The sequence below is a fragment of the Hypanus sabinus genome, chromosome 11, assembly GCF_030144855.1.
Source record: "Hypanus sabinus isolate sHypSab1 chromosome 11, sHypSab1.hap1, whole genome shotgun sequence".
Lineage (NCBI taxonomy): Eukaryota > Metazoa > Chordata > Chondrichthyes > Myliobatiformes > Dasyatidae > Hypanus > Hypanus sabinus.
Genome location: NC_082716.1, coordinates 71,223,302 through 71,234,023, shown reverse-complemented (window position 1 = coordinate 71,234,023; position 10,722 = coordinate 71,223,302). Strand labels below are relative to the sequence as shown.

Here is a 10,722-nt window from a genome sequence, read left to right as displayed (position 1 = left end):
AAAAATACTCTATGATTGGGATTTCTGGTGTTTGTTAAATTCTATAAGGCAAAGCAGAAAGTCGATAGGAGTTGGGGTAACGGGGGAATGGTTAAATGTGAGGGATGTGATGTGCAGTCACGGGACACCACCAAGAAAGGATCACGTGTGCTCTAACTAATTGACAAAATAAAGTCTAGAAGTTGAATGGCTTGTTCCTGTTCCCCTCTCTGTTAAAGATAAAAAGAGAAATTAGAGGCAAAGTCTTACATTTATATAGCCCCTTAATAATAGGAACAGATCCCAAGGCATTCAGAATTAAAAGGATAAAATACTTTTCATAAAATACACACCATCCAGTGTTAATCACCTTCAATGTTCGCATGGCATTAGTTGGATGAAGTTTAATACATCATCAACTTTCCAGTCAATGTGAGCCAGCTTCTCTGAAATTGACATGAATTTCTGGTTTGATTTCACAAACTATTCCCAAGAGCTTTTGCAGAACTGTCTCACTGTTCTGCCCGTGGTTACTTATAAGCCCGTTTATTCTTGTTCTTGTTTGTTCATCCACCTTGGTCAAAAGATTACCTTGTGATCCCATAATCTAGGAGAGAGCAGAGCAATGTTTATAGTAAATGAAAGTTCATATGCTTGGGACCTCACAAACATTTTGGAAACATTTTGAGGCAATATGATATTTAGAGTATATACATTATGGAAATTCAATTGTCCTTCTTTAATTTTCTCACTTTTTCTGACTGCTCTTCCAAAAGTCCCACAACAAGGCGTGGTGGGAGAAGAGTACCTGTCCTCTCTCAGCAGATGGTTTGTTTGATCTGCTCGCAAAGCCATTGGTGATTAGTTACCTGACAACTGGGTTTAATAAGGACATTTCTAACCATCATCTACGCTGGGATAGGATCATGTACCCTCTGATTGATATCTTGCCTCACCCAATCAGGCGAAAAGGTACAACTATCACAACATAAGATGAATTAGATCATGAATTAACAGACAAGTAGACTAGAGTGATTATAAGACAGAATCCTGTCTAATTAGTCTGGTCCATTATCAAAATACAAAACTAATGCATAACCAGATGAGCATTCTTTCACTTTTTTAAAATATATAATCTCAAATTTCACTAGGAATTTTCATAATATTCTACCACAGTGTTAGCAGGTTTCCAGCAGAACCTACCAGAAAATTCTAACGAGGAATGCACAGGTACATCGAGTGTATATATGAAGTTGCTAGTAATTGGGAGTAATAAAGTAAGACAAGGATAGTAACTTTATTGACTGAGAACTGCCACTTCATCAGTTCTAAGGAAGAGGATGTTGTATACTGAGCAATATGTATGTGAACCTGGAAGTTATACATGTAGTTCTTGTGAGGAAAATTTCTCTTGCTAAATTAGAGATGTATTTTTGGATTGGTCCCTTGTGCAAAGTTCTGATAGAAAAGAATTCTGGCATCTTAACTCTCCCCATTTCCACCTCCCTGCCCCTGTCAGGTCTGTCCCAGTGTACCCTTCTCACATAGAACAATCAGATCAGAATCGGGTTCAGTAACACTGGCATATGTTGTGAAATTTGTTGTCTTTGCAGCAGCACTACAATGCAATACATAATAATAGAAAAAAAATCTGTGAATTAAATAGTAGGTATATCTGTATTAAATAGTTAAATAAGTAATGCAAACACAGAAATAAAAAAAAGTAGTGATGGGTTCAATGTCCATTCAGAAGTCAGTTGGCAGAGGGGAAGAAGCTGTTCCTGAATTACTGAGTGTGAGCATTCATTGGCTGCCCAATCAATTCACTCTCAATTATCAGCAAAGTTGTGGACAGTGTGATCCGACAGTGCAATTTGGCAGGTATAACTCACTGTAGCCGAATTTGAGATTTACCAGGACCACTCATTGCAAACCGGTTGACAGCCTTGGCCAAACTAACTGAATTCCAGAGCAGAGGTACGGGTGATATCAAAGCAGACTATGATCAAGTGTACCGGTCCTGATGAAGGCCCTGGCTTAAAACATCAATTGCTTATTCACTTTCATAGATGCTGAGTTCCTCCAGCATTTTGTGTGTGTGGCATCAAAAGGATCTGGTAAAATTAAACTCAGTGGTCAATAAAACACTTCAGTGCTAAGAGTGGAATGTATGATGGAAAATGTTTCTGTTTGTTGGAGATTAAACTTCATGGATTCACTGCAGGAATTCTTTATGGCAATGTTCTTGGCCCAACAGTATCTAGATGCTTCATCAGTGACCTTCAGTTTATAATCCCTCAGCATATGAAGCAGTCTGAGGTAACATTTGGGCTGATAAATGATAATTAACGTTTATGCCGTAAAAATGCAAGATGGAAAACATCCACAAAAAGAGAAACTCCAACCATCTACCCTTGATATTCAGTGACACTACCCTTCCTAAACTCACCAACGTTAATATCTCGAGGGTCACTACTGACCAGGAACTCAACTGGACCATAAGCACCATACCCACAAAAGCAGGCCAGAAGCTGGAAATGATGCAATGAGTGGCTCAATGCTTGACACCCCAAGATCTTCCCAGAATGAAGTGCTGAGATAAATCCAGATCTAATAACACTTAAGAAGCTCCCATAACGAAGGGCAAAACAACCTGCTTGATTCAAACTTCTGCAGGTGTCACTCCAACTTGCACACCATCCTGACTTGGAAATAAAGTGTCTCCCATCATTGCCGGCTTTGTACGCTGGAACTCCCTATCCAACAGTACTATGAAATTACCTTTAAGAGAAGGATTGGAGCAATTCAGGAAGGTGGGCCAGCAGTGCCTTCTCAAGGGCAATTAGATGGTGATAAATGGCGGGTTTGCTAATGAAGCCCATCAAATAATTGAAGCACTGTGTATATACACAAATACCTGGTCCCAGTGTATATGGAGAAGGCAGGGACCAGAGCTATGCTCATAGGATCACTGGCGCTCACCAGCACCATGTTAAATAGAAGTTTAACAACAGTTATTAAGTATCCAGTAAAGTAGCAGCTAGTAGATTTCTCTATGCCAGAGTCTGTTTTATGTAATATTTATTTAAGAAAATTAAAATACGGTTTAATTCAAATTGAAATAAATTGTTTGCTTTAGAGTAACTTTTAATATCACTGGGGTACCAAATCAGAGCTATCGCTTGTGGCCAGCAGAGGAAAAAGATTTATGATACCTCTATCAGTGAAGCTGATAACTCAAAACTGGAGCTGTCAGTTAATGACTTGGCTGCAGTTATTAAGGGTTATTAAATTTCATTGTTTGTTGTAATGTTTATTATTTTTAAAACAAGATTAGCAAGTGTTTGATTTCTTGGCATTGATTTTAACAAGGTGGTTCGTTTATCTCAGTTTTACAGAAGAAGCAGCAATAAAGACATTTCATTTGCATGAATACGCACCGAGTCCTGCTTTTGTTTAAACTCTCTCTCCCTTTGCAGACGGTATTGATCTATCTCTGCTTGAGCTTCATCCTTTGCTTGCTTCAGACGTCTTCCCTTCCCTAGAAGAAATGTTCACACAAAAAACCGCCTGGTAAAGCCTTCATACCAATACAGCCACAAGCCTAATAAACAGAAAGCACACACGGGGATCATGGATTGCAAAACAGAAGGAAGCTGGACTGATTAGTATGAATTCTGTAAGTTACACTGCCTTATGTTGGGAATAATTCCGTTTTGATGATTTATTGATTTTCTTCATGGATTCCGTCCTCATGTGCATGATTTTCATTAGGTCTGAAAGCATAGAATCTAATTATAGAAGACAGTTTCCTCTTTTCAAAATGCTGCTTTGAGCTGGAGCATCTGTAGTCTGATGTCTGGTGATGCAATGTGATGGCTTCTTTACTATGTGGCCGGCACAACATTCCGGAGTCACTGTTGCTGCTCTTCGGAAACCTAGGGAATTGGTGGGTGTCGGATAATTGTGACTCATCAGACTGTGCAGGCTTGAATTGATTTATCAGACTGGTGACCCAGGGGCAAGGTAAGCCGGTCCTTTGCTCTGTCTATTCTCTATATGAGGTCTCACTAACTCTGGGAAACTTCACTGGGCTGTGTTGCATGCCTCATTGGTTATTAAAGGAAATAGGAGATATGATGATCATTCTAGGAAATCTGAAGACCAGCCTGGAGTTTGATGACTATTGAAGCAATGCTGAGGGCTGAATGGCCTAATCTTGCTTCTATTTCTCCTATTTCTTAAGTTCTGAACTCAAGTGTGGCATCGATGGGGGCCAATGCAATTTTTTCCCTTCATTGTGGATTGGCCATGACAAAAGAATGTTTTACCTTTGGGGAACCATATAAGGAAGATGTTTACAAAGGCCCTTACTTCTGCCATAGGGAGTGATCAGCTGGCATATGCCATTCATTTCAAGCCAGTCGCTTAACTGTGCTGTTCAGAGTCAGCAGTGGTGCGGAGTTAATGTGTCACATGTAACAAACCTTCTTGTGTTTACCAGTCAGTGAGGTTTTGCCTTTTACCACCATGCGATGAAGTTTAAGCTGAGTTGTTATTAAGAGGTTAGAGCAGAAAAAGCTAGAAACAGTCCAGCAGGTCAGGCAGCATCTGTGCAGATGTCAGAGATCCTGCTTCCTTTCGTTAGGACTGGGAATAGTTAGAAATTAAACAAGTGGTAATGTTCAGAAACAGGAGTAGGGGAGTCAAAGATTGAGGTGAGGTTTAAATAAGAAAAGACGTTCCGATGATACAAGACAAATGCTGGAGGTTTGAAATAAAAATATCAGGAAAGCTGATTATCTGGAACGCCCAACTCATTGAAATCAAACTCTGAATTATTGAAATCATTTTTATTTCTCGAAAGCTATAATTTGCCAGGTGGGAAAATGAGAGTATCTCTGTAGTGTGGGTAGCAGTTGCTGCCTGACTGAGACTGAGACCCGAGCTCAATCCTTTCCTCTGCAGAGTTGGCACTTCCTCTAGATGCTTTGATTCCCCCCCCCTCCCCCCGCATACTCCAGTTCCCTCCTACGTCCCAGAGGTTAATTGGCCACTGTAAATTGCCACCAGCGTGTAGGCGAGTGAAGAAGTCTAAAGTGATAAGAAGGGAGGGAGAACAAAAAGTGGAATGAGTACAGGATTATGGTAAATGGGTGTTTGATAATTGGTGCAGATTCAATGAGCCAAATGGCCTGTTTTCGCATTGTATCTATGACCCTGTGAAATGATGTTCCTTGAGCCTATACCGAGCTTCATTCTAAGTGTGTGGCCAGCTGAAGAGAGAGCCTGAACAATTAAGTGACAGGTGCCTGGTACTCAGTTATGCTTGTGGATTGACTAGAGGTGTCCTGCAAGACAGCTACCCCATCAATTATCTGACTTGCCCAATGTACAGGAGTCCGCACTGTGAGCAGAGAAGACAGTAAATGGGAAGAAGTACAAGTGAATTGCTGTGGCATTTGGAAAGCATGTTAAGGTTGTGGAAGTTTGGAAAGGTGGGAAAGAGCAAGTGCCGAGCCTACTGTTGCATGAGAAGTCAATGTGAGAACGGTAATGCGAGTTTGTGGAGATGGAGCAGCTAACAAGCAAATGCTGGTGGAAACAACACTCAGAAGGGAAGGACATTAATGATGTGAATAGCAACTGCATTGTGCTGCTTTTATAATGATATGCTGTTACTTGGAAACATCAGCTGTACTGAACTGAGAACATCCAGTTTTCAATTTAATGTTGACCTTCAAGGTAGGTCTTGTAGCTTTAGTTTTGGTTTGTTGGGTGGTAGAGTTGGTCTTCTGACTTGGTGTGTCTGGGTAGTCTTGTTTTGTCTGGTGGGTTTGGAGCTTCTTTCCGGGGAACGCGCTAAGACGGTAGCGCGATATTAATACACAGCAGCCTCTCCGGACTCTGGATTTGGGGATTGCCAAACGTTATGAGGATTTTCTGGTGTAGTCTGTTTTGTCGTGTGCTTTTGTGATATAATTCCGGAGGAACATTGTTTCATTTTTTAACTGCATTGCAGTTGTGGTTTCTAAATGACAATAAACTGAAATTCAATTCAATTCACATGCATTAGAAATTATTCCCATTCTATGGAAAAAAAGTATGGTGCTCAGCTTTTCACAAAATACTTTTATCATGAGATTGGTGAAGTATAATGTACAGTATAATGGGAAGGATGTGATTACACTGGAGAGGAAATTCATCAGGATGGAGCACTTCATTTGTGTGGAGACACTGTAAAGGTTGGCTCCGATTCCTTGGAGCTGAGAAGGCTGAAGGGTGAATTGCTCTAGGTCTATAAAACTATTTGTGGGCATGTGGAGGGTATTTGAGGAAGATTTTTTTTTACAGAGAGGGTAAATGAAATCTACATAGAACATATTGCCTGAGGGGTGGTGAAGATAGACACTCTCACAACATTTATGAAGTACTTAGATGAGCGCTCGAACTGCCATGAGATGGACTGGAAAATGGGATCAGTAGATTGGCACTGCTGTGGAGATGTTGAGATTTAAGGCCGATATGCTTCAATATCAGAAATAACAACTTTATAGCATGACTAGTCCATTACATTCCATGTATTTTACTGCCTATTTTGGGAAAGACAGCCAACTACCAGAATTCTGATATCTTTCAATTTCATCGCTAAGCATCATGTTAGCATTTCAGCTTGACATTGAGTGTAATTCTAATGGGACCGAAGTTCCAGACCAGGATTCCAGTCCCACTGTTTGCTGAAGATGAAGTGCTAGACGGTAGTCCTTGCCACTCACTTCTCAATACATATTTGGGAGATCATACACCCATTTGGTCAAAGTCCAGATCCTTGTGGATGTCTGAAACTTCTATGCATATCATTGCCACAGGCATATCATTCCAACCTTCCAGCCAGGGATTGTTTTAATTAATGACAAGTGCATATTTGGATGATTATTTATTTGGCAATTGTACAAATAAAATTCAGTGCTGAGCTAAACCAAGCGCCTCTTACTGTTCGGATGAAGTTTAGAGGGTATGTGTGACTCCTGGGGGGGGGGGGGTGCAGAGAAATGTGGAGGAATAGGTTGTATGATCTGGGCAATTATCTCCCTACATTGTGTGATAAAAGTTAAAGCAGAACCAAAGTTTTCTGAATTACCAAATCACACATTGGTTACAGCACAAAGGGGGCTACTCAGTCTCTTGAGTCTGTACGAATTCTGTTACAAGAGCAATCCAGCCAGTTTTCCCCCAAAGCCCTGCAGGCTCTTTTCTTTCAAATAGTAATCCAGCTTCCTTGTGAATGCTGCAAATGAATCTACTTTGGAAGCACTGTATAAATCACGGACAGTGTGTAATCGTTCTTCATGTCTCGATCACCTTTAGTCTTTGTTAGTGGAAACTTTGCTAGTGGAAACCATATCATTTGTGGTTTTAAGTACCACTATCAATCCCTTCAAAACTTCCTTTGTTCCAATGAGAACAATCCCAGCTTTTCCAATATGAATAAGGTGTCTTATCCATTCCAGTAAACCTCTTCTTCACCCCCTCTAAAGCCTTCATGTCTTTTCTGAGTAGTTGTGCCAGACTTGGATGTGGTTCAAATGTTCATTATGACTTCTTTGCTCTCTGCCTCTATTTATAAAGCCTTGGTCCTGCTTGACTTTTTAAAAACAACTTTCTCAACTCATTCTGCCACGTTCAACAATCATCTGGTGAACACTTGTGATAGCAGACTGTTGTCTGTTATATGTCTGTTTCTCCGCATTATTTTACTCTCCTTCCTCTTGGTCACCTGGGGAGTTCCAGCTTTCCTTTCCTTACCCTTCTACATAACAGAAATGGACCTGGATTGTGTTTGAAGGTTCCCAATGTTAAAGACTTCCATTTAGTGACAGGTTTATAGGCGGAAACTCACAGCATTCTCATTGCTTTGGTTTAGAAGTCAAGGTTAGTAATCGGAGAGACAAATCTAATAGTTGCCTCAGCCTTGATAGGGATACATCCTTCTCTGCATTTACCTTTGAGCTTGACTTTAAAGCTTGAGATTGTGAAGGGTGCTGTTTGAATTCTGCAGGAAGATGCCCATTCGCAGACAACTTTGTGAATAACGCACGTTGTGTGTTCCGTTGCAGTCTGACACCATTATCGACACTCCTCAGTGTTAGGGGTGGCAATTCTCATTCATTGATATGGAGCCAAGGCAGAGTGATATCGAACCTTTATATTAGGGTCTTGAATGGGGATAGTATGGACCACAAAATAAATCAATAAAAACACTATAGCCTCATGAGAGTTGTCAAAACTTGACTTGAAAATCTTCCCCACATTTCCCCGGATGGTCTCATTTGGTAAAGGCAGTTGATAATGGAGCCATAGACCAGATGGTGCATGCTTTGAGTTGTAGCTGCTGCTGCTGAGTGAATTGAGCTCAGCCAAGCTGGCAGAAGGGGTGTGACAAACTGGCCTCTTTGCCCCAGGCTAGAGGAGAGGAGCGGAGCCAGTCTCCCTGCTGATTGCTATCCCCCTGGATACAGAAATGCTGCTGCGTGGATGTTGAGTGAGGGCAAGATCAGCTTCTGCTGCGATTTCCTTCCCTCCCGGCACCGCCTTCACTCTTCCCCAGAGCCAGATAACCTGTGAATGTTCGGTGCCCAGGCTCAGCAAGGTACAGCTGGGCTCCTGGCAGCTACCAAGGCCTGAGCCCAGCAGGAGTCAGTGGCTTCAATACGGGCAAACAAAATTTCATTTAGGAAGGAAAAGTTTACTGCTTTTAAGTCAATGACTAACATAACAGAGAGTGCAAACTTTAAATTCAAAATTGCTTCCCCCTTTAACTTGGAAATGAGCAAATTAAATAAAATGTGACATTGTCTTTTATGGGGGGGGGGGGGGGGGGGGGAGAGAGAGAGAGAGAGAGGAGAGAGAGAGAGAGAGAGAGAGAGAGAGAGAGAGAGAGAGAGAGAGAGGAGAGAGAGAGAGAGAGAGAGAGAGAGAGAGGAGAGAGAGAGAGAGAGAGAGAGAGAGAGAGAGAGAGAGAGAGAGAGAGAAGAGAGAGAGAGGAGAGAGAGAAGAGAGAGAGAGAGAGAGGAGAGAGAGAGAGAGAGAGAGAGAGAGAGAAGAGGAGAGAGGAGAGGAGAGAGAGAGAGAGAGGAGAGAGAGAGAGAGAGAGAGAGAGATGAGAGAGAGAGAGAGAGAGAGAGAGAGAGAGAGAGAGAGAGAGAGATTGATTGATTGATTGATTGCCAGGTTTTCCAGAAAGAGGAGATCAGAAAGGCCAAATGGTTTACAGATTTTGTACGTCATCATACTGAGGCCAGTGCCCTGCCTTTGTCAAGGCCCAATTGTCCTGAGGGACTCCCAAATGTACAATTAAAAGCAGTAAGTGTTGGGAACATTCAGGAGTTCAGGCAACACTTCAGGAAACAAAATCAGAATTAACGTTTGAAATGTCAAGGGTCTCAGATGAAGGATCTCAGAATTGAAACATTATCCCCATTTCTCCTTCCACAGATGCTACCTGACCTTCTGATTGTTCCCAGTATTTTCAGCATCTACAGTTCATTTTGATTTTCATTGACTTTCAGTGCTGGACAGTGATCTGGATAAGACCAGTGCTTTCTCAGATACTTGTGCAAACTGTTACCGTGCAGCACTTTGCGGGTAGACTGAAGGCAGAATTTCAGCAGGTAACATAACACGTGCCCAACAGTGGCATGCCATTAAAAAAAAAACTCTTACAGAAACATAGAAAACCTACAGCACAATACAGGCTCTTCGGCCCACAAAGCTGTGCTGAACACATCCCTACCATAGAATACCTAGACTTACCCATAGCCCTCTATTTTACTAAACTCCATGTATCCATCCAGGAGTCTCTTAAAGACCCTATCGTTTCCGCCTCCACCACTGCTACCCGCAGCCCATTTAACACACTCACTGCTCTCTGCGTAAAAAACTTACCCCTTATCCCTAGATGATTTTTTTTTGCAGTGCCTTCTCCTGCACAATATGTGCAGCTCTCTGCAGGGTTGGTCACAAAGCATGTTTCTGCTTCCACAAGCCCTTCTGTTTGCCCCCAAATTGAACTGCTGCAATTTTGACCCTGGTGTAAGATTACTGCTGGTAAAAAGTGTATGCTGAATTAGTTTTCCTTCAAAACAATAATGCTTCTGGTTTGATTTCCCACTGTGTGGAAACCATCCTTCATCACCTGTGTGAGTGAACGAGCATTTGTTAACACATTTACTTTACTCACTCTTCTTAGCTTCCTCCAACTTTTTCCTTTGCTCGTTTCTCTGCCTGTAGAAGCTGATGGATTCCTTGCGAGTGACTGGTCATGTTGTTCGGCGAGGCAGTGCCCTGAGAAGGCGATGTGCAGCTTCATTTTTATAGGCACCCTGATGACTTTGACGACTTCTTGTTGCTGCAAACAACAAAGACAATTCAGGATGCAGCTTGTGTAGCAGTGGCGAGCTCCAGTCACAGGCTGCTTTCAGGTAGTTACAACCAATACAATAGCGCCCTGACACTTAATGTGCGTTATCTGATGACAAATTAAAACAGAAACACTGGCTGTGGGTCATGTGCAAGTGAGTTTATGCAGCAGGATCAACAAACATGCTAAAGAAACAAAAAGGCAACTTTGAGGATCTTTTTACCCACTTATAATTTACTCGTGTTTGTACTTTTTTTTACATTTACATTTTCCTTCAATCACACTTGATGCTGCTGTAGTATAATTAAAGCAGACCAAATTGG

General features: G+C 41.7%; 1 pseudogene; it reads right to left on the bottom strand.

Moving 5' to 3' along the window:
- Positions 1-244: 244 nt before the first annotated feature.
- On the bottom strand, positions 245-10,378 carry LOC132401608 (V-type proton ATPase subunit G 3-like; annotated as a pseudogene).
- Positions 10,379-10,722: the final 344 nt, after the last annotated feature.